Below are 26,002 nucleotides of genomic sequence, written 5' to 3' on the forward strand. Positions count from 1 at the left end.
TCAACCTATACTTTACACTTTATACAAAATTAACTCAGAATGGATCACAGACTTTTAAATAAAACTATAAAACTTTTAGAAAACACAAAGGAGGGGCGCCTGGGTGGCACAGCGGTTAAGCGTCTGCCTTCGGCTCAGGGCGTGATCCCGGCGTTATGGGATCGAGCCCCACATCAGGCTCCTCCACTATGAGCCTGCTTCTTCCTCTCCCACTCCCCCTGCTTGTGTTCCCGCTCTCGCTGGCTGTCTCTATCTCTGTCAGATAAATAAATAAAATCTTTAAAAAAAAAAAAAGAAAGAAAAAAAAAAAGAAAACACAAAGGAGATTTTTTTTTTTTTACCTTGGGTTAGACAAAGAATTTTTAGATACGATGCCCAAAGCATATTTAATCCATAGAGGAAAATATTGGTAAATTGGACTTTATCAAAATTAAAAAGATTTTCTTTTCGGAAGACACCCTTAAGGGAATAAAAAGACAAGCCACAAACTGGGGGAAAATATTTACAAATCACATATCTGACAAAACAGTTGTATCCAAAATGTATAAAGAACTCTTGAAACTTAATTTAAAAAGTGAGCCAAAGATTTGAATAGCCACTTGACTGGAGAGGATAAACAGATGGCAAATAAACACGTGGAAAGATGCTCCATTTCATTAGTCATGAAGGAAAGGCAAATTGAAACCATGATCGGATATGGCCGCAAACCCTATTGACAGGCAAAACGCCCCCACCCGCTCTTGCAGTGCTGATGAGAATGCAGAGCGGCTGGCATCTAATACGTTGCTGGTGGAAATGTAAAATGGTGCAGACATTTCCTAATACAGTGTGGCAATCTTTTCTTTTATAAAGCTAAATATATATACTTACCACATGACCCAGCAATCCCACTCCGAAGTGTTTTCCCCAGGGTAAATAAAAATTGTCCTCACAAAAAAACCATATAAATGTTTATAGCAACTTCATTCATCATCTCAAAAGACTGGAAACAAACCAGAAGTCCATCAGCTGGTGTTGAATAAATGAACTGTAGTGCATTTTTATTATTAAAGAAATGCTATTCGGCAACTAAAAGGAAAAACTATTGATATGCAGAATGGAGTGGATGAATCTCAAATACATTACTTTGCTTAGTAAAAGAAGGTCAAAAAGACCACATGCTGGGGCGCCTGCAGTCGTTAAGTGTCTGCCTTCCGCTCAGGGCGTGATCCCGGCCGTTCTGGGATCGAGCCCCACATCGGGCTCCTCTGCTATGAGCCTGCTTCTTCCTCTCCCACTCCCCTGCTGTGTTCCCTCTCTCGCTGGCTGTCTCTCTGTCACATAAATAAATAAAAAGTCTTAAAAAAAAAAAAGACCACATGCTGATTGATCGCATTTAGGTGACATTCTGGAAAAGGAAAAACTACATGGGTGGAGACCAGATTGGTGATTGCCAGTTAATTTCATCATGCCCCTGTGAAAATTCTAAATTTGTATGATCTTCCTTCTTTGTCTCTTTTGCTGAATACTCCTTATTTCCCAAATTTAGAATGGTCTGGGTCTCAGTTCCTGGAACTTTTCTATCACAGCCTTTTCTTGGTGATCACATTCAGTTCCATGGCTTCAAACACCAGCTATATGCTAACACCCACATTCAAGCAATACCTCTATTCTGCCCTGCAGACTTATTAAACCAACTGCCTATCTGACATTTCCACTTGGGAATCTAACAGTACCTCAAACTAAACACGTCCAAAACAGAACTTCTGATCTTACTCCGCAAACCCTGTCTTCTCCTAGGCTTTACCATGTCAGAGAATGGCAACTACATCTGTTCAATTGCTTAGGCCAAAAACAGTTCAGTTGTCCTTGACCTCTCCCTTTCTCTTGCACCCTATCCTAGCAGCAATTCTAGTAAATTCCATCTTCAAAAAACAAAAAAACAGAAAAAATAAAATCTGAGCAGTTCTCTTCACCTCTCCTGCCCCTACTCTGCTGCAGGCCATGACGATGTCTCATCTGGGGGTTACTGTGATTGTCTTCTAACTGGTCTTCCCACTTCCGCCCTTGACCCCTATGTTAGTTCTCTGAGAAACAGATGGCAAGACATGATTAAATGTACAAATGGGAAACCCTTGCGGGAGAAAATGAGGAGGGAGTTAGGAAAGGCTAGAAGAGCTGTTGGACTGTGATGCAAGTTTGGGTCCAAATGGAGAGAAGGAAGGTTGCGGGGCGGGGAGGGGCAGTCTTAGGCTACTGTTCAGTTAAGAAAAAGTCCTTGTGCCAAAGTCATCTGTCAGAGGAGTCCTGTGATTCTTGGTGGGAGAGGGGGTGCTGCCTAGTATCCCTGCTGTGCTCAGCCATTGGCTAAGAGCAGCCAGTGCAAAGCATGGCCTTAAAACACCACAGCTGTGGCCCTCAATCAATTATGCAGGAAGCCATTGAGAGTGTTTTCCAGTAGCTACCATATGCCCTTCAGTCTATTCTCTATACAGTTGTCAGAGTGATCCTGCTAAAATGTAGCCAGATCATTTCACTCTACTGTTCAAAACCTTTTAATCACTTCCCAATTCAGAATTAATTTAAGTTAATTTAGAATTAAACCAAACTCCAAACACGGGCCACCTCCTACTATAAAGAGGTGAGATCAATAGGTCCTCAACTTCTAAACTGAAACACTTGGGACAAATGTGGGGTAGTCTGACCTGGTAGTGTGCTCTGACCAGATTTGGTAACAGTTGGGAAGTCAGATGTTGGCTTCTTAGAAAAAGTACAGTTTGACTTCTCTGGAATCCTGTGATATGTTAGACCACCTTCTCAGAGTGTTAGGTCACAGGATATAGAGGGGATTGTATCCACATACAACACATTTACTTTTCCAGTAAGGAAAGTATGCATGCTTGAGGTTTTCTTGAAGAAGTACCCAAAGATTCATCTATGAACAGGGACTCTTAAGGTTGTAAGTAGATAGGAATTTCTCTCCTTGTCTCCTACTAAACAATCTGACTGACTCTGTTTTCAATTTGTCACTCCTGGAGGATATGGATGACTCTTCCTGGAATTAATGTACAAGGAAATTAAAAGGAACAAGGGCTACTTGGAGAAATGGTCAATTCCAAGGCTGGGGCAGGGAAAGACAAGATGACTTGGGAACATCTTATTGTATCAGAAAGTAAGGAATTGCTGAAAAACTAAGGGGACATAGGAGCCAGCTTAAAGGGGGTCCCACAGGTCAAATACTGGTGAGTTTGAGCAACAAAGTAAATAATAATAGGAATGGGTTATAGCTCATTGGTTGACAAAAAAGAAGCTATGAGTCCCTGTTACAGAAAAAAAATCACCATTTATAGACCCTGTAATAATTGACTTATAAAAGAATCATCAATAAATAATACAACTCTTATGTGAAAGACTGATGGGAACATGATAGTCATACAGTCTCAAAGTATCACTCTACAGAATACTTGCTAATTGCAAAGGGAAAAGATATCTTCCTATCAGAGAAATTGAGGAGGACCTTAAAGAAATGAACCAAGTTAACAACAGTGATGAAGCAAAATAACTGTAAGACCCCCCCTTAGGTTTGATGATTTACTGGAAGGACTCAGAAAACCAAAGTTGTTATTCTCACAGTTACAGTTTATTATAATGAAAAGATATAGATTAACATCAGCAAAGTGAAAAGGAACATGGGGCAAAGTCTGGGAAAAACTAGGAACAAGCTTCTAGTTGTCCTTTCTCAGTGGGGTCACACGGAGAGCATTCAATTCTCCTAGCGGCCATGTGTGACCGTATGTGTCAAGTGTTGGCAACCAAAGAAGCTGACCCAACCCTGGTTCTCCAGGTTTTATTGGGGGCCAGTCCTAGAGGCATGTATCACCATGTGACTGACCTTAGGAACCTAGTCACCAGATTCCAGAGGTCAAACTGATGCAGCATAGACCAGGGCCTGAGGCATATGAAAACAGGTATTCACCATAAATCAAATTACTAGCATAAATTATCGGCTCAAACTGATACAGGATGGCCCAAGGCCCAAGGCATACAAAAACACTCTTTTTCAGGCAGGATATTCCAAGGGCTCAGAGGTTATCTCTCCGGAGCTGGTCAAGGTCCAATCCTTGCTTTGGAATGTGCAGAGTCTGAGCAGCCAAGCCTGCTGGGTTAACCCTTTATGGCATACCACCTAATAGGAAAAGGGCACAAATCAACAACGTAGTAGCTGCCAAATTTTTAACCTAGATCTAGTTATGAGAAAACCATTGAGAAATCCAGATTGATCGACATTTGGCAAAACAATTGTCCTGACTCTTCATAAATGTCAATGTAATGAAAGACAAAAAAAGGAAAAGAAAAAAAAAAAAGATGGGTGCTATTCTAGATTAAAAGAGACCAAAGAGGGGCACCTGGGTGACTCAATCAGTTAAGCAGTTAAGTGTCTGCCTTCGGCTCAGGTCATGATCTCAGGGTGCTGGGATTGAGCCCAGCCCCAGGTTCCCTGCTCAGTGGGGAGTTTGCTTCTGCCTCTGCCTCTCTTTCCCCCTCCTTGCCTGTGCTCTCCTCCGGGCATGCACTCTCTCACTCTCCCTCTTAAATAAATAGATAAAATCTTAAGGAGAAAAAAAACAAAACAAAACAAAAGAAAAAAACAAAGGAGAGACCAAAAAGATGTCACAACTGAATACAATGTGTGATCCTTAATTAGGAGGTCCTTGGTCAAAACAAAATATAAGACATTATTGGGACAATTTGGGATGTTTGAATATGGTAGATAATAATATTGCATCCATGTTAAATTTCCCAAATATGACAAAGTCTCTCTCTTTTGACTGAACTTGAGTCAGGCTCTTCTGAGTCCTCTTTCTGACTATGCCCCTGACCTTGGGCTCTGTCCTTGGCACATCAAGTATAGTTTTAGCAAGAATCCTGCTGGGTCGGTATATGGAAAAATCTCTCATCCATCTGACCACTCTTGATATCTGATTAAATTTGTCATCCCTTACCTTTCGTATCTTATCACCCTGGCCTGCCTTCAGCAAGAATCCCATTATTCAATTTATTTATGTTATTTATATTTTATTAAATAATCTCTACACCCAACATGGGGCTCGGACTTATGACCCCAAGATCAAGGGTTGCGTATTCTACAACTGAGCCAATCAGATACCTTCCATCATCGGGTTTAGCCATAATCTCTCTGATGTTTCGTTTTAGCAATTTTCCATCAACTGACATTCACCCTGCTTCTTCCTTATAAATTCCCATTTGTCTTTGTTGAAATTGGAGTGGAGCTCAATCCCTCTCCCATATCACAAAACCCCATTGTAGTAGTTCTCCCTCAATAAAGTCTGCCTTATCATCTCGAACAGGTGTCATGAATAATTTTTTCTTTAATAAGTGTAACAATTATATTATGATTATGAAGAAGATATGCTCGTTCTTAGGATATACAGGCTGAAATATTTAGAAGTATCATAAAGTCTGCCACTAACCTGTAAATAATTTAGCAAATACTTATATATGTATATGTGTGTATGTACAGATGTGTGTATGTGTTATATATATATGTGTGTGTATATGTTATATGTATATATGTGTATATGTAGGAAGATAGAGACAGAGAGAGGGAGAGCATATTTGGCAAAATGTCAACAATTAAATGAATCTAGGATGAGTATTCATATTTACAATTCTTACAAGTTTTCTGGTTTTTACAATTTTTTGAGAGAGAGAGAAAGAACGAGAGAGAGAGCAAAAGCAATGGGGAGGGGCAGAGCGAGAGGGAGAGGCAGACTTCCAGCTGAGCAGGGAGCCTGATACGGGGCTCCTGGGGCTCGATCCCAGGACCCCTGGATCATGACCTGAGCTGAAGGCAGATGCTTAATGCACTGAGCCACCCAGGCGCCCCTGGTTTTAAATTTGTTTTAAAGATTTTATTTTTAAGTAATCTCTACACCCAACGTGGAGTTTGAACTTACAACCTTGAGATCAAGAGTCAGTTGCCTGCTCTATTGACTGAACCAGCCATGCACCCCTACGGGTTTTTAAATTTTATAAAACAAAGAGTTGGGAAAAATAATTCTATTAACGTTGGAGTGGGAGAGGAGAAAAGTGTTAGAGGAAGAATTTTTCCAGGAAGACAGCTATTGGGTTTCTCTACCATGATATTTATTTATTTGTTTTATTGTGGCAAAACACATATAACATTAAATTTACCACCTCTACCATTTTTTTTAATGATTTTATTTTTAAGTAATCTGTACACCCAGCATGGGGCCTGAACTCACAACCCCGAGATTAAGAGTTACACGCTCCACCAACTGAGCCAGCCAGGCGCCCTCCCCTCGACCGTTTTCAAGTGTACAGTTACATATATTCACATTGTCGTGCGACAAATCTACCGCTTTTCATCTTGAAAAACTGAAACTTCACACCCATTAAACCCTAATTTCCCCCCTTTCTGTTTCCCCAGCCCTTGATAACCATTTTTCTACTTCCTGCTGCTAGACTGTGATTACCTTAGGTACTTCTTATAAGTGGAATCATACAACATTTGTCCTTTTGTGACTGGCTTATTTCACCGATATAATGTCCTCGAGGTTCATCCATGTTGTAATAACAGGATTTCCTTCTTCTTTAAAGCTGTGTAATATTCTACTGTGTATATATAACACATTTTCTTTCTCCATTTATGCATTGATGGACATTTGGGTTGCTTCCACCTCTTGGCTACTATGAATAATGCTGCATTGAAAGTGAGTGTGCAAGTATCACTTTGAGATCCTGCTTTGAATTGTTTTGAAGTCCCAGAAGTGTTATTGCTGGATCATATGGTGATTCTTTTTTTTTTTAAGTGAGTTCAAGCTCTGCTGAGCATGGAGCCCAATACACGCTTGAACTCATGACCCCAAGATCAAGACCTGAGCTGAGATAAAGAGATGGACGCTTAGCCAACTGAGCCACCCAGGCGCCCCTTGGTAATTCTTTTTTTGATTTATTAAGGAATCTCCATACTATTTTCCATAGTGACTACCTCATTTTATATTCCCATCAACAGGGCACAAGGGTTCCAATTTCTCCACATTCTCACCAACACTTGTTATTTTTTGTTATTTTGATAGTGGCCATATCTCATTGTGGTTTTGATTTGCGTGACTCTTATGATTAGTAATGTTAAGCATCTGTTCATATATTTGTTGGCCATTTGTCTATCTTCTTTGGAGAAATGTCTGTTCAAGTCCTTTGCCCATTTTTGATAGGATTATGTGTTTTTTGTTGTTGAGTTGTAAGAGTTCCTTATATATTCTGGATATTAGCCTCTTACCAGATACATGATTTGCAAATATTTTCTCCCTTTCTATAGGTTGATTTTTTTACTCTTTATTGTTTCCTTTGATGCTCAGAAGTTGTACAGTTTGATGTAGTCCCATTTGTCCATATTTGCTTTGTTGCCTGTGCTTTCGGTATCATATTCAAAAAAATCATTGCCAAATCCAATGTCCTGAAGTTTTTCCCTCTATGTTTTCTCCTAGAAGATTTGTAGTTTCAGGGGCGCCTGGGTGGCACAGCGGTTAAGCGTCTGCCTTCGGCTCAGGGCGTGATCCCGGCGTTATGGGATCAAGCCCCACATCAGGCTCCTCCGCTATGAGCCTGCTTCTTCCTCTCCCACTCCCCCTGCTTGTGTTCCCTCTCTCGCTGGCTGTCTCTCTCTGTCGAATAAATAAATAAAATCTTAAAAAAAAAAAAAGATTTGTAGTTTCTGGTCTTACATTTAGGTCTTTAATCCATTTTGAGTTAATTTTTGCATACGGTGCTGGAATAGGATCCCCAACTTCATTATTTTGCACGTGAATATCCAGATAGCTATTGGCTTTTAAAATTCTTTTTACTGAATGCCTGGCAGAGATCTTATTATAATGTCATTATATGTTGATTACTGAGGGCATGATAGTGGTCTTTTCTTCTTTGGTTTTTCAGTTCAACTTGATAGGAAAAGTTATCTCAGTCTGATTATATACAAGGAATGTGTAAATTTTCTCTGTAAATATATTTGAATATATAAGCAACAAGTACATTCTTATACATCTTATAAATGTGTAGAAGGAAAAAATCTGAGTGACTCTAGTAGCACTCAGTAAATGCTAATATAGAAAAGTCAATTGGATAGAAAAAACAATAACAATAGGAAGAAAGTAATTTATTAGTTAATTTGCTTACACTGTATTAAGAGGGCTTTGCTTAGAAAAACAACATTGGAAAACAAACTCATGTGTTAAGTATCTCTCTGGAAAAAAATAGATGAATGTCTTAGGTAATAGGATAGTGGAAGATGGGACAAAACAAGAGGCATTTGGATTAATTGAATTAGTGTCCTGTTGAATTTACGAATATAGTGTCCTGCACACGCACAGACATAGATCAATAGCAGCTTTAGGGAAGCATGATTAGACTGCACCTGTTGGAGTCCTCCGTGAATCCAGGCCTTGTTTAAGGCTTCCAGTTGGAGCTGGCAGTTGTTGTAGGGATTAAATTATTTAAAGCCTTCAGCTGGCTAGTGTAGGCAAGCAGTAGCTTAGAAAACACTTAATCTATTTTTTAAAATCTGTTCCTAAGTTTGCTTTGCTTAGGCTGGAAGACTACATGCACCACCCACCTGCCACATTCTGGAATCTTTTTGTCAGAGAGGGTAAATTTATCCAAGAAGGAAAAAAAAGATCTTTAAGGAATAGTCTACATTTTAATACGATATGCTTATTTTGAGCGTAATTTCTTTGTAATAACGATTTTGCTAAGCAACTAAAAAGGCACTGATGAAACTTATTTTCAAAAGGGAATTACCAAATTACTTATTTCAACAATGATCTCTTAAAGTTCTATTTTTAATCATAGTTAGAGGGGCTTTTGGTAACAATGCACGGCCCCTTTCAACAGGATCATTTTTAAAAGGCAGCTCCATATATATTAAGTGATTTGGTAGCCCATTACAATATATTCAACTTCTTTTAGAAAACTAGCATTACTTAATAAACTGCACTGTGCCTTGAAGTGACCTAACAAAGAGTTCGGATAAAACCTTCTGGACAATTCTGAGGCAGAGGATTTATATATAATTTCTGTTATATATACAATTTATATTTATATATTTATATATAATTAATCATTACCTAGAGGCCCAGTGTATTTTTTTCCCTGATGAAACCTGCAAATATCTTCTTTCTTACTAGAATTTTTTAGTTTAGTTTGGGCCTCTATCATTTGTTAGATGCATGGTGGTTGAAATTAATACATTTCCAAAATCAAGAACTATGTTTCTGACGTCATTCACTGTCCAAAGTTCTTTCTTGGCTGCCTCTAAAATAATAAAGCTGTTATTTCTCCAAATTGCTGGATATGGAATAAAATCACTATGGTGGGCGTATACTCTTATTTTTCTGAAATTTACATATGGAGTTTTTGAAACAGACAAACCCCAATGGACTAGGAATAAAGTATTGAATGTAAAAGTCTAAACTTTTTAGATAGCAGGTCTCAAGATCTCTTACTTGTAGAGCCAACACATTTTGTCACCTTCTTTCTTTTCCTCTTTAGAACTTTTCATTACTTAATTTTTAGAAGGTTTTTTTGGGCATGATAAGACGAAGGCCAAAATTTAGATATATAGCCGAGGAAGAAAATCAAGTTAGGACAAACTGCCTCTTTTTTTTTTTTTTTTTTAAGATTTTATTTATTCATTTGAGAGAGAGAGTGAGCACGAGCAGGAGGGAAAGAGAGAAGCAGGCTCCCCACCGAGCAGGTAGCCCGATGTGGGGGCTCCATCCCAGGACCCTGAGATCATGAGCCAAGCAGAAGGCAGACCCTTAACCGCCTGAGCCACCCAGGTGCCCCCAAACTGCCTCTTAAATAGAGAAAATAAATGAAGCTATTCTAGTGCCATTTCTTCCTTGGCTGCAAGTATTACCCCCCGAAGAAAAGTGGAATAGGATTTCCTGCCAAATGGCGGCAGCCTTTGGAGAGCCAACTTGGGCAAATCAAAACAAATAACCTAAACACTCACACCAGCTACACTATCATGATGTTTATTTAACTAATTTCATTCAATCAAGAAGAGTTTCATATTTTCTCCCACGTGCTTGCTTTAAAAAATGTTATCATTGGGCACTATCCCAGAACCCCACGGGCAAGGCAGTCTAGAAGTGCCAGCTCCATTCCGATTTCTAGGCCCCCTCCCTCAGAGCTTCTTTCTTGCTGTTAGCAGGCTCCCTAGGGATTCGGCTCTCCTTCCTCTGCTCCTCACAGCTGTCACCGCCTGCTCTATTTCCTGGGCTTCCTCCCCCACCCAGCCCACCTAAAACTGGTTGTGGTCTGACCCACTTTCTTTAGCTACCCTCCTTCCTTTCTGTCTCTGAAAATAAGTATGAGGCCTGTTTACACACTAAGGGAACAAAGTACATGGAGGAACCTACAATCCAGCTGTCTGCCTTTGTCATCCACACATCCTTTGTGGGAGACCCGTCAACCCTCACGTGGCCGACTTCCCCTTGAATCTCTAAAGAAAAGAACCAGTGTGTTTCTGTAACTTCTCTTTCAGCTATTTTGTCTTTCAGCTAGTACCGCTTTCCCTACAGTGGTCGCTTCCTGAGTACGCAAGGATTGTTGGCATGAAACAGTTCCATGAGAAAATCCTGGGCTGCTGCCCCCAGAGCGGCTGTTGAATGGCGTCAGAAGGGGAAAAACACCCTTCACTTGGCTGCCCTGGACCCGTTACAGTCATTTAGGGTCACCAGCCTGGGCTCTCTAGGCATCTGAGTCTTCCCTTCCTGCCTTAGGTTTTTCTTGGCTTATCAAGATCAGTCAATCATGTCTATAAATTTCTAGTGTGTACTATTAAAAAAGTACTATCTGGAGTAGGTTGGAACCTTGATTTCCCATATATTAGATGCGTAAACATGACCTTCTCCACACGGGTTTTAACTCTTTGACTTTGCTCACCACACTCTCACCCACACCAGAGACCACTGGTAACCATTTGTGGCCACTGCCTGAACTCTTCACTCAGGTAAGGATTCAAGATCTCTTTCCTGTAGTCTGCTTTCTACATCTCACATATTGGCTCTCCTCCAGTCCCAAGCTGATTGAATTTGCTTTCTGGCTTTCTCTTATCTTTCCCCATTTGGATTTAATGATCAGGTTTCCTAATTTTTTCCTGGGACCTGACCTGGTAACTCCATAGAATACTGCCTCTGGCAATTTCCTTGGACCCAGCAGGCAAATTAGATTAAGTCCCTTCAAGAGCAGGGGGCATGTTGTATCTCTCTTATCCACAGTGCCAGAATGGTGTCCTCTGGGTAGTGTGCACTCAATCAATTTTCTTTAATGATGAGAGTGTGGAAGATTATGGCTTTGACAACTAGTTCTGCCTTAAGAAAACATTCCATATAATGAGCACTGAGAAGTGTATAGAATTGTTTAATTATTATATAGTACACCTGGAACTAACCATACACTGTATGTTAATTGTATTTGAAATTTTTTAAAAAGTGAAAAAATAAAAAAGCCCTTCGTAAGTCTTTATCCTTGCAGGGATGTGATAGTGTTAGAATTACAGAGGGACAGCATGGTGTAGTGTCCACGATCATGAACTCCGAAGCCAGACTTCTGTGTTCAAATCCGTGCTCTGTCACTTTCTAACTATGCAGCCTTGGCCAAGTTACTTAGCTACTCTAGGCCTCGGTTTCCTTACCTGTAACCTGGGTGTAATGACAATACTTACTTCCTAGCATTGTTACGATGATTAAATGAGTTAACATTAGTAATGAACTTAGAACAGTATCTAACACATTCCAAACACAAAACTTTTTATTAATCAGACCAAAAGAGTTTTTTAAAAAGATTTTATTTATTTATTTGTCAAAGAGAGAGAGAGAGCACAAGCAGGGGGAGCAGTGCGCAGAGGGAGAAGCAGGCTCCCCGCTGAGCAAGGAGACCGATGTGGGACTCGATCCCAGGACCCTGGGATCATGACCTGAGCTGAAGGCAGATGCTTAACTGACTGAGCCACCCAGGTGTCCCTCAGATAAAAAGATAATTTTATTTTTATTTTATTTTTAAGGAAGTACCATATACTTCTTTTAAAAAAGATTTTATTTGTTTATCTATTTGACACAGAGAGGGAGAGAGAGCACAAGCAGGGGGAGTGGCAGAGGGAGAGGGAGAAGCAGGCTCCTCGCTGAGCAAGGAGCCCAATGCAGGGCTGGATCCCAGGACCCTGGAATCATGACCTGAGCTAAAGGCAGATGCTTAACCGACCGAGCCACCCAGGCGCCCCAAAAAGAGATTTTTAAAATAAATAATTGATCTACTTCTACCCTCCTAGGTAGTATTAAAATATTATCATTTGAAACAGGTCGAAAATGTTTTTTTTTTTTTTGAAGATTTTATCCATTTATGTGACAGAGATAGAGACAGCCAGCGAGAGAGGGAACACAGCAGGGGGAGTGGGAGAGGAAGAAGCAGGCTCATAGCGGAGGAGCCTGATGTGGGGCTCGATCCCGGAACGCCGGGATCACGCCCTGAGCCGAAGGCAGACGCTCAACGACTGCGCTACCCAGGTGCCCCGAAAATGTTTTTATGTGGCTCAGCCAACTTCCAGAATGAATTTAATTATAATTGCTTTGCTTAATATTGAATGTTTTCAGTTTCAGCTTTAATCACTGATGACAACCATCCAGTGGATAACTGAGTGTGTTGTGTATTGCTCTAAAACTTAGCAATGAGGGTCTTTTTTCTTTTTTACCAAGTTTCTCTAAAATGGAAATATCTTTCACATAAAATATTTAAAAAGTGTGTTTATTTAAATATAGTCGAAACAAAGTGTTTGTTTTAAATTTTTTCTACATTTTTTCTTTCTGGATTAAGACTTACTAAGATATTGACAACATCCTAAAGGGGAATGATTAAAATAAATCATGGTACATCCTTTAAATGGTCTACTATGCAGCTGTTTTAGAAGAACGCAGTAAATTCGTATAAACTAATATGGAACAGCCACCCAGCTATATTATGATAAAAAAGGAAAGCGTAGAACAGTATGTATGGTATACACGTATATGGTTTTGTAACACTCAAATTATAAATAAAAAGTACTTCATTCTGTCCCTTCACTAACCCTTTAAACCTTGGAGGAAATCTTGGGGAAGATCATAACCTTTTTGGTCACCCTTAGGAAAAAAAAAAGATCAAAATTCCCCTGAGCACTTTAATTTCCCATAATACTTTCGTCTGTAATGAAGCTGGCCACTCCAGTGAAATACCTGAAACTCCAAGCCTCAGTAAAGTAGAGCTCAGCTCTGCTCTGCGCCTGAGGAAAGGGGAGGGCTGGGAAGCTCGTTGGCTTCTCAGCCTTGGTCTTAACCGGCCCCTTCCCTGCTTCTCTAAACTCCTCCAGCTCTCCAGGTTTGAAAGAAGAGGGAAAAGTAAAAGACGGGAAAGGTCATACCTGATTGACAAACAGGTAATTCTAGTCGGGGGCTTTTAGGAATAGCAGATTCTGGTTCCGATTCTCGAGCTCTTCTGTGGTTTTCTCAGAGATCCTCCAACGTCCAATTGCAGTTCCTGAGACGTGGTGCTGGCCTCTCTCTGGCACGCCACTTATACCTCTAACCCTCGGCCCATGGATGTCTGAGGATGACACGCTCTGTCTGTCTGTCTCTCTCTTTTGGGATCTCATGTCCCTCTGGGCAGCCCAATTGGGTAATGTTTTTATGCCAATTTCAACCTGGTTTTTGCCCCCGAATCCACTGAATCCTCACGTTAGTGCAGCTCACTCCCAGGAAAGCTTAGCCTCTCCATTCTCGGCCTCTTTGGACCTACAGCCATAGCTTCTCACCTTAAATCTCCCAGCTGTGCATACGATATCATTCCACCATGTCCTCCAAACTCTGGGGGATGCCATCTAGCCCAGCCCTCCAAGTGGTCCCTTGGAAGGTCTTTTTTTGTTGTTTTTTTTTAAAGATTTTATTTATTTATTTGAGAGAGACCACACATGTGGTGGGGGGGGCACAGAGGGAGAGGCAGACCCCCCTGCTGAGCAAGGAGCCTGATGTGGGGCTCCATTCCAGGACCCCGAGACCACAACCTGATCGGAAGGCAGATGTTCAACCGACTGAGCCACCCAGGCGCCCCTGAAGGCTTCTTTTTGGTTTAAGGTAAGGGAAAACACCATCCTCCTGACCCCCAAGGGCATAAGGAAACCACACAAGATTGACCTAGTCCTTTCCAAGGAAATCCCCCTCTCTGGGGGATTCAACTTCAGGTTTTATACCCTCAAGAGTGGCCAAGGTTTGCAGAGCTGGTTTTTGATTCTCTCCTTTGTAAGTCCTGTTTGGAAGGTAGCCACTCTCCTTGGAATGTGAGTGTATGTGGTAGCTACTGTTTTCTCTTAACCTTTGAGGATGCAGCTGAAACTAAGAAAGGATCTCATTATAGCCTCCTATTTATTACGTATCTGGATAACATCTCTTCAAGGATACCCTCAAAACAGCTGCTTGCCTCCAGGGGACGGAAGGGCTGGAGGAGAAGGATACAAAGGGAGACATTTCCCTGTATAACCCCTTGTATCTTAAATTTTGTTCCACGTGCCTTTGTTATGTATTCTATATATGTAATAATCTCATCCCCAGACGCTTCCTCTTGTAAAGTCAGAGCAAAAACACACTGAAGAATGATATTTGTTTGTTTTAAAGCAAAAGTATAACTCAAGGCACAAAGTGAAGAATTGATGTAATTATAAAGATTTCCAAGTCAAGAAAGGCACTTTATCTTGAATCCTCCATGCATTTTAGTTCTGTGTTTTGTTTTGTTTTGTTTCGACTAAATTACATTATCGCAATTCTTCATTGATATGTCTGCCTTCTTGGTACCACCGAACTGATAAATTATGGTTGATTCAGTTTTACTTGAATTCTGTTTCACATTTGATTTTGAGTCACGGAAGAGTCAAGCTGTAAGGAAACTTAGAAAGTATTTGACTGTTCCTCAGGTCTTGGGTGAAGACGCTGAGGCCCTCAGAGTGTGTCATCAGAGCAAACACATACCCCAGTGAACCTCCTGGAATGCAATGAAGCCGGCCTGTTCTTTGTCGTGTGTGTGTGTGTGTGTGTGTGTGTGTGTGCGTGCACACGCGCGTGTTTTGTTTTCTTCTTTTTTATTTTAAAGCAAGTGTTGAAGATAAATGAGAGCATTTACTGCATTCTATAACCCAGTGCCAACCACTGTTCCTGCCTCGTGCTCCCCTTAGGGTAGGACTCAGTACTTCTCATTATATCTCAAAAGAAAATCCATTCTACAAGGCACTAGAGGGAAAATTTTGTAGAGAAGATGGATTGGAGGATTACATCATATAGCACACAATAAAATTTAATAAAAAACCCCATTAACCAGCTCTGTTCTCTCCCCAAGTTCATCGCCAGACACCAGCTATCTTCTCTCCCTTCTAGCCCTGTTTTTCAGGCAGACTTGTCGGGCTGTGCCTGGTTACAGTCAGCGTTAAAGCCCCTGGGATTTCCCCTCTGAACTCCTAAATCTCTCTTTTTTTCTCCCACAGAGCAATTCAGCTCGTTTCTGGTTTCTTCATTTGGGCATCTTCACACCTGAAATCCTGTTCGGCTAATAATGCACTTCCAGTAGAAGAAAGTAAGTAGTAAATAACACGTTTAAATCTTCTTTGTCTCAAAACAAATTTTTTTCCTTTCCCATTAAGGAAAGCAGCCATAAGTAAACATTGAATCCAGGTTTATGTCATTGAGGACATTTGGTGTCACAGAACCCAGACAATTAGATGTATAAAGACCTCAACTTAGGGGTGCCTGGGTGGCTCCGTCAGTTAAGCGGCTGCCTTCAGCTCAGGTCATGATCCCAGGGTCCTGGGATCGAGCCCCATGTTGGGCTCTCTGCTCAGCCGAGAGCTTGCTTCTCCCTCTCCCTCTGCCTGCTGCTCTGCCTGCTTGTGCTCACTCTTTCTCTCTGTCAAATAAATAAATAAAATCTTAAAAAAAAAATAAAAAACCTCAACTTAAAAGATGAAGAAACTGATACCTAGAGCAAGAGGCACAGAAGACTGTTAGTTATCCTCCAAAATCTGTTCGCCCATCTTCCATAGTGATGGATACATAGTTGGCGTGCCCACGTGACTAAACTGTCACCAATGGAATGGAAACAGAGGTGCCTTGTGCAGCTTCCAAACCACTTCCTTAAAAGGAATTTGCTGGCTCTTTGCTTCCTCTCTTTCCCTGTCTGTTGAGCTGGAAATCAGACTTGACAGTGACACAGCTCAGGTCATTCAGACAAAACCAATGCCTAGCATCATGCTACTCTAAGTGTGGCCCACGGGCTAGTAGCATCAGCAGCAGAACTTGTTAGGATAGGCCCCACCCCAGAGGTACTTCATCAGAGCCTGCAGTTTAATGAGACGCCCAGGAGATTCACGTTTATATTAAAGTGTGGGAAGAACTGCTTAGAAGATAGCGGAGCCATAAGATGGAAAGAATCAGGGTCCCTGATTGTCAGGAACTGAACTACCCTGAAAGCCACCTATGTTCTGCCCCACCCCCCCCACCTCTTTTTTTTTTCTTTTTTTTGGTGGTAAGAAAATGCACAACATAAAATTTACTGTCTTAACTATTTTTGAGTGTACAGTGCAGTGTGTTAAGTACATTTGAATTGTGCAACCGTCACCATCATCTGTCCCCAGAACCCTTTTGATCTTGCAAAACTGAAACTCTGTCCCCATTAAACAACACCTCACCATTCCCTCCTTCCCCCAGCTCCTCGCAACCACCATTCCATTTTCTTCCAGACCCGCCTACTTTTGGACTGTTGAGAGAGAGCGAGAGAGAACAACTTCTAATTTATTTAAGCCACTCTGTTTTGGGGCATATGGCTCAGATTCCCCTCCTGCAGGACTGCAACACTCTTTTCCTCAGCTGCTAAGGGTATTTGCATATGGCAGCCTTAGCTCAGCTCCTCTCCAGAAATTGCCCTTGGCAATTCTGAGAATTTAGGTGAGATAACTTACCCAAAGTTGTTCTAGGGTCAGCCATCCTATATCCAATGGACTCAGGAGTGAAGGTACCAGACCTCTTGCCCCAGTTTGAGATTACTCTGAAAAATCATTCCAACTACAAAGCTTCCCTGGGGTTACTGTGACTGCATCACAGTTATACTTTTTCCTCTGCCTAATTCTGCTTCCTCTACTCCCCGCCCTGGGGTTGATCCCATGAATACTCCCCAGTAAATCCTCGTTTGGTATCCTTGCCCAAAGGATAAGAGCTATCACAATAGGGAAGGCCACGCCTCTTTAAACTACCAGCCAAAGTCGTAAATTAAAAAAATCACTTTCTGGGGGTAATGATAGAGATTGTTGGCCTTATAAGGCCACTTATTTTTCCCTTTTCAAAAACTGAAGTATAATTAATATACAGTGTTACATTATTTCAGGTGTACAATATAATGATTCAATAATTCTGCACTTCACTCCGAGCTCATCAAGATAAACATGCTACTCTTAATTCTCTTCATCGATTTCGCCCATCCCCCCACCCACCTCCCCTCTGGCAACCCTGTTTATTTTCTGTATTTAAGAGTCTGGCTTTTTGTTTGTCTTTTTCCTTTGTTCCTTTGTTTTGTTTCTTAAATTCCACATATGAGTGAGATCATATGGTATTTGTCTTTCTCTGATGGACTTATTTTGCTTAGCATTATACTCTCTAGATCCATCCATGTTGTTGCAAATGGCAAGATTTCATTCTTTTTTATGGTTGAGTAATATTCCATTGTGTATCAATACCACATCTTCTTTATCCACTCATCTATGGATGAATATTTGGGCTGCTTCTGATACAAGGAAACTAAAGGGACTCCATGAAAATTGCTTTTTTTCATTCCTTTTCCTGCTTCTATTCCTGCTAAGACCTACGTCTTCACTTACACATGTCTTACAGAACGGATGATGTATACCCTCCTTGTAAAGGGCAAGGAGTTGATGATTTCTTTGGATTCTTCCAGCACAATCGGTAATATCTAAGCAGTGACCAGGCAGGGTCATCGTGAAATTTTCCAAGACCACTGACTCACCAGACCCCTGGCTTCAGGGCATAAGTGACTTATGAAGGACAGCTAAATACTTGTCTTTGTTCCTGGATGCCTGAGAAGATGCTTGCACTGGACCACAAGCCTCAATAAAAACCCCAGACTCCAAGCAAAAAGGAGACTCACTCTTCTTTCCTTTGCACATCTCCTGATGCTCTGTCTGTATCTATGCTCCCTTTACGTCTTCAATAAATGCTGCTCTTACTTCCTCTCAGTCTGCATTTGATTTCTATCCTGCACAAAGTCAAGAATCCTCTTGGCTTGTCCTGCAGGACCCCCCTGGGTCCTTGGAACCAGCCAGTCTGCATCACTCACATATCTTGGTTTTTGTAAAAATGCTGCAATAAACATAGGGGTGATATATTTTTTGAATTACTGTCTTCATTTTCTTTGAGTAAATACCAAGGAGTGGAATTACTGGATCATATGATATTTTTATTTTTAATTCTTTAAAAGATTTATTTATTTATTTATTTATTTGAGAGAGGGAGAGAGAGCACAAGAGTGGGGGGAGGGGCAGAGGGAGAGAATCTTTAAGCAGACTCCCTGCCGAGCATGAGGCCTGACCCAAATGGGGGCCAATCTCACGACCCGTGAGATCATGACCTGAGCCAAAATTAAGAGTTGGATGCTTGACTGAGCCACCTAGGTGGCCCTTTATTTTCAATTTTTGAAAACTGTTTTATTTATTTAAGTAATCTCTTTACCTCACATAGGGCTTGAATTCAGAACCCCAAGATCAAGAGTTGCATGCTCCTCCAACTGAGACAGCCAGGCACCCCTATTTTTAATTTTTTGAGGAGCCTCCATATTGTTTTCCACAGTGGCTGCATTTTTCTCACCAACCAGTGCATGAGCATTCCTTTTCCTCCACATCCTCACCAACACTTGATATTTCTTGTGTTTTTTTATTTTTAACTATTCTACTATATAAGGCAATATCTCATTGTGGTTGTGATTTACATTTCCCTAATGATTAGTGATGTTGAGCATCTTTTCATGTGTCTATTGGCCATCTGCATATTTTCTTTGGAAAAATAGCTATTCAGTGGGAAAAATATGCAGCCAAGGATACCTTATCGAGCAATGCTGTCATTCAGAATAGCAGAGATAAAGAGTTTCCCAGACAAACAAAAACTAAAGGACTTCATGCCCATTAACTAGCCCAGCAAGAAATATTGAAGGGAGCTCTTTGAATGGGAAAGAAAGACCAAAAGCAACAAAGACTAGAAAGGAACAAAGAAAATCTCCAGAAATAATAACTTTACAGGTAATACAATATTACTAAGTTTACATCTAACAATAATCACTCTGAATGTAAATGGACCAAACACTCCAATCAAAACATACAGGGTGTCAGAATGGGTAAAAAAACCAAGACCCGGGGTGCCTGGGTGGCACAGCGGTTAAGCGTCTGCCTTCGGCTCAGGGCGTGATTCCGACGTTATGGGATCGAGCCCCACATCAGGCTCCTCTGCTATGAGCCTGCTTCTTCCTCTCCCACTCCCCCTGCTCGTGTTCCCTCTCTCGCTGGCTGTCTCTATCTCTGTCGAAAAATAAATAAAATCTTTAAAAAAAAAAAGTTTAAAAAAAAAAACAAAAAAAACCAAGACCCATCTATATGCTGCCTACAAGAAACTCATTTTATTTTATTTTATTTTAATTAATTAATTTAATTAAAAAAATAGAAACAGGATTCTCTTTATTATGTTTTCTGGTAGTACTAAAAATGTATTTAATTAATTTCTTAAAAACAATTATATGAAGCAGAAATTAAGAAATGAACATTATCAGCACTGCCTAAAGATCTTATCACACACAAACATATGGTAATATGTGTATGAACATAAATACAGATATACTATATATGTCACTCATATAACATGTATACATAAGAATTGATTAATATATTAATATAAACATGTAAATAAACGATGACACTTGACAATTATGTAAATTAGCCTCTATTTCCAACAGAAATACCCATGTGTTTAAAACGGGACAATTGAGATCATAAGGTTCTAATGGTGCTGAAATTTAATAGCAAAATTCCAAAACAGATTTTTAGCAAAAACTGAGAAATTGAGCATAAATAGCTTACTTAAAAATCAAATAGGCATTTGATATGAAATACATAATCATTAACACACTTAAAACTTTCCTATTTGGTTTTATAAATCAATCTATATAGACTTAGTCAAGATATTTTCTTATTCATATTGAAAATGAGACTTTATTTTACTAATTAACTGGAGTGGAAAGTTATTCTAAATATGTATAAAATTTGAAAAAGAATATTACATTTATGCTTAGATTATAACAAAATATGTGGTCAAATTATATTATGCTAATTACTAATTTATACTTCAATTTTGCAAGAAACTCATTTTAGACCTAAAGTCACCTGTAGATTGAAAATGAAGGAATGGAGAACCATTTATCATGCTAATGGATGTTAAAAGAAAGCCTGAGTAGCCATACTTATATCAGACAAACTAAATTTTAAAACAAAGAGTGTAACAGGAGATGAAAAACACTATATCATAATAAAGGTGTCTATCCAACAAGAAAATCTAACAATTGTAAATATTTATGCCCCCAGCTTGGGAGCACTCAAATATATAAATCAATTAATAACAAGCATAAAGAAACTCACTGATAAGAATACAATAATAGTAGGGCACTTTAACACCCCACTTCTAGCAATGGACAAGTCATCTAAGCAGAAAATCAACAAGGAAACGATGGCTTTGAATGACACACTGGACAAGATGGACTTAACAGATATATTCAGAACATTTCATCCTAAAGCAGCAAATACACATTCTTTTCGAGTGCACATGGAACATTCTCCAGAATAGATCACATACTGGGTCACAAATCAGGCCTCAACAAGTACAAAAAGATTGAGATCATACCATGCATATTTTCAGACCACAACACTAGGAAGTCAACCACAAGAAAAAAATTGGAAAGACCACAAATACATGGAGGTTAAAGAACATCCTGCTAAAGAATGAATGGGTTAACCAGGAAATTAAAGAAGAAATAAAAGTTACATTGAAGCAAATGAAAATGAAAACATGACAGTCCAGAACCTTTGGGATGCAGCAAAGATGGTCATAAGAGGAAAGTATGCAGCATTACAGGGCAACCTTAAGAAGCAAGAAAAGTCTCAAATATACAACCTAACATTACACCTTAAGGAGTTAGAAAAGCAGCAGCAAATAAAGCCTAAAGCCAGCAGAAGAAGGGAAATTATAAAGATTAGAGTGGAAATAAATGATATAGAAACAAACAACAACAACAAAACAACAGTAGACTAGATCAATGAAACTAAGAGCTATTATTTGAAAGATTTAATAAAAGTGATAAACGCCTAGCCAGACCTATCAGGAAGAAAAGAGTAAGGACCCAAATATATAAAATTATGAATGAAAGAGGAGAGATCACAACCAACACCACAGAAATACCAACAATTATAAGAGAATATTATGAAATATTATATGCCAACAAATTGGGCAATCTGGAAGAAATGGACAAATTCTTAGAAGCATATAAACTACCAAAACCGAAACAGGAAGAAATAGAAAATTTGAAGAGACCTATAACCAGCAAAGAAATGGAATCACTAATAAAAAATCTCCCAAGAAATACAAGTCCAGGGCCAGATGGTTTCCCAGGGGAATTCTATCAGACATTTAAAGAAGAGTTAATATTTATTCTTCTCGGGCGCCTGAGTGGCGCAGTCATTAAAGCGTCTGCCTTCGGCTCAGGGCGTGATCCCGGCGTACCGGGATCGAGTCCCACATCGGGCTCCTCCGCTATGAGCCTGCTTCTTCCTCTCCCATTCCCCCTGCTGTGTTCCCTCTCTCACTGGCTGTCTCTCTGTCACTCTGTCACATAAATAAATAAAATCTTTAAAAAAAAAAAATATTTATTCTTCTCAAACTGTTCCAAAAAATAGAAATGGCAGGAAAACTTCCAAACTCATTCTATGAGGCCAGAATTACCTTGATTCCAGAACCAGACAAGGACTCCACTAGAAAAGGAGAATTACAGGCCAATATCCCTGATGAACATGGATGGAAAAATTCTCAACCAGATACTAGCAAATCGAATCCAACAGTACCTTAAAAGAAATATTCACCATCAAATGGGACTTATTCCTGGGCTGAGCGGTAGTTCAATATTCGCAAATCAATCAACGTGATACACCGCATTAGCAAAAGAACGGATAAGAACCATATGATCCTCTCAATAGATGCAGAAAAAGCATTTGACAAAGTACAACCACCATTCATGATAAAAACCTTCAACAAAATAGGGATAGAAGGAACATACCTCAGCATCATAATTGCCAGATACTAAAGACCCACAGCTAATATTATTCTCAATGGGGGAAAAGCTGAGAACTTTTCCTCTATGGTCAGGAACAAGACAGGGATGTCCACTCTCCCCACTGTTATTTAACATGATACTAGAAGGCCTAGCCTCAGCAATCAGACAACAAAAAGAAAAAAGAGACTTCCAAATTGGCAACGAGGTAGTGAAACTTTCACTGTGTGCAGACGACATGATACTCTGTGTAGAAAACCCAAAAGACTCCACCAAAAAAGTTGCTGGAACTGATAGACAGATTCTGCAAAGTCGTAGGATACAAAATCGGTGTACAGAAATCTGTTGCATTTCTATACACCAATAATGAAGAAGCAGAAAGAGAAATTAAGGAATCGATCCCATTTACAATTACACCAAGAAGCATAAGATACCTAGGAATACACCTAACCAAAGAGATAAAAGACCTGTACTCCGAAAACTATAAAAAAATTGGTGAAAGAAATTGAAGATGACACCAACAAATAGAAAGATATTCCATGCTTATGGATTGGAAGAATATTGTTACAATGTCCATACTACCCAAAACAATCACAAATTTAATGCAATTCCTGTCAAAATGCTAACATTTTGACTAGAGCTCGAACAAATAAACTACAATTTATGGAGCCACAAAAGGTCTGAAATAGCCAATGCAATCTTGAGAGAGAAGAACAAGGCTGAAGGTATCATTATCTCAGATTTCAAGATGTATTACAAAGCTGAATAATCAAAATGATAGGACATCGGCACAAAAATTGACACATAGATGAATGGAATAGAATAGAGAAACCATAAAGAAACCCACAATTACATGGCTTATCTGTGACAAAGGAGGCAAGAATATACAATGGGGAAAAGACAGTCTCTTCAACAAATGGTGTTGGGAAAACTGGACAGCTATATATAAAAGAATGAAACTAGACCAGTTTATAACACCATTCACAAAAATAAACTCAAAACGGATTAAAGATCTAAATGTGAGACCTGAAACCATAAAAATCCTAGAAGAGAACACAGGCAATAATTTCTCGGACATTATCTTAGCAACATTTTTCTAGATCTGTCTCCTAAGGCAAAGGAAACAAAAGTAAAAATAAACTAGTGGGACTACACCAAAATAAAAGCTTTTGTACAGGAAAGGAAACCATCAACAACAAAAAAGACAACCTACTGAATGGGAAAAGGTATTCGTAAATAATTATGCAATAGTATGTAAATATCCAAAATGTATAAAGAATTTACAGAACACCAAAAAAAAAAAAAATACAATCCAATTAAAAAATGGGCAGAGGACCCAAATAGACATTTTTCCTTTTCTTTTTTTTTTTTCTTCCAAATTTTTATTTAAATTCTAGTTAGTTAACATATAGTGTAATATTGGTTTCAGGGGTAGAATTTGGTGATTCCTCACTTACGTATAACACACAATGCTCAACACAACAAGCGCCTTCCTTAATACTCACCAGCCTTTTAGCCCAACCCCTGCCTACTCCGCCTCCATCAACCCTCAGGTTGTTCTCTATAGTTCTCTTATGGTTTGCTTCCCTCTCTTGTTTTCCCCCTTCCCTTATGTTTATCTGTTTTGTTTCTTAAATTCCACATGAGTGAAATCATTTGTTTTTATCTGACTGACTTATTTTGCTTAGCATAACACACTCTAGCTCCATCCATGATGTTGCAAAGGGCAAGATTTCATTCTTTCTGAAGGCTGAGTAATACTCCATTGCGTGTATATACCACATCTTCTTTATCCATTCATCAGTCAATGGACATTCATTCCACAATTTGGCTATTGCTGATAACGCTGCTATAAACATTGGGGTGCATGTGCCCCTTCAAACCTTTGTTTTTGTATCCTTTGTGTAAATACCTAGTAGTAAAATTGCTGGGTCATAGGATAGTTCTATTTTTAACTTTTTGAGGAAATTCCATACTGTTTTCCAGAGTACTTTGCATTCCCACCAACAGTGCAAGAAGTTTCCCCTTTCTCCACATCCTTGCCAACATCTGTTGTTTCCTGTGTTGTTAATTTTAGCCGTTCTGACAGATGTGAGGTGGTATCTACGGTAGTTTTGATTTGCATTTCCCTGATGATGAGTGATGTTGAGCATCTTCTCATGTGTCTGTTGGCCATCTGGATGTCTTCTTTGGAAAAATGTCTATTCATGTCTTTTGCCCATTTCTTACCTGGATTATTTGTTTTTAGGGTGTTGAATTTGATAAACTTTTTTATAGATTTTGGATACTAACCCTTTATCAGATATGTTTTTTGCAAATATCTCCTATTCTGTAGGATGCCTTTTACTTTTGTTGATTGTTTCCTTTGCCGGGCAGAAGCTTTTTATTTTGGTGCAGTCCCAATAGTTCATATTTGGTTTTGTCCCCTTGCCTCCAGAGACATGTCTAGTAAGAAGCTGTTATGGTCAAAGTCAAAAAGATTACTGCCTGTGTTCTCCTCTAGAATTCTGATGGTTTCCTGTCTCACATTTAGGTCTTTAACCCATTTTGAATTTATTTTTGTGTATGGTGTAAGAAAGTGGTCCAGTTTCATTCTTCTGCATGTTGCCATCCAGTTTACCCAATACCATTTGTTGAAGAGACTTTTTCCGATTGGATATTCTTTCCTACTTTGTAGATTAATTGACCATGTAGCTGTGGGTCCATTTCTGGGTTTTCTGTTCTGTTCCATTGGTCTACATGTCTATTTTTGTGCCAGTACCATACAGATTTTTTTGTTTTGTTTTTATGATTTATTTATTTATTTATTTATTTATTTATTTATTTATTTGAGGAGAGAGAGCACAGGGGAGTGGGGAAGAGAGAATCCTAGGCAGACTCCCTGCTGTGAAGGGAGCCCGTGATGCAGGGATGGATCTCATGACCCTGAGATCATAACTTGAGCTGAAATCAAGTGCTTAACTGACTGGGCCACTCTGGTGCCCCAGTGCCAGTACCATACAGTTTGATCACTACAGCTTTGTAATATAATTTGAAGTCCAGAAATGTGATGCCTCCAGCTTTGCTTTTCTTTTTCAAGGTTGGTTGCTTTTGGGGCTTTCGTGGTTCCATAAAAATTTTAGGTTTGTTTGTTTTAACTCTGTGAAAAATGCTGGTGGTTTTTGATAGGGATTGCATTAAATGTGTAGATTGTTTTGGCTAGTATAGACATTTTAACAGTATTTGTTCTTCTAATCTATGAACATGGAATGTTTTTCCATTTCTTTATGCCCTCTTCAATTTCTTTCACCAATTTTTTAAAGTTTTCGGAGTACAGGTCTTTTATCTCTTCGGTTAGGTGTATTCCTAGGTATCTTATGCTTGTTGGTACAAATTGTAAATGGGATCGATTCCTTAATTTCTCTTTCTGCTTCTTCATTATTGGTGTATAGAAATGCAACAGATTTCTGTACACCGATTTTGTATCCTACGACTTTGCAGAATTTGTCTATCAGTTCCAGCAACTTTTCTGGTGGAGTCTTTTGTGTTTTCTACACAGAGT

Source organism: Ursus arctos, unplaced genomic scaffold (assembly GCF_023065955.2).
Source record: "Ursus arctos isolate Adak ecotype North America unplaced genomic scaffold, UrsArc2.0 scaffold_23, whole genome shotgun sequence".
Classification (NCBI taxonomy): domain Eukaryota; kingdom Metazoa; phylum Chordata; class Mammalia; order Carnivora; family Ursidae; genus Ursus; species Ursus arctos.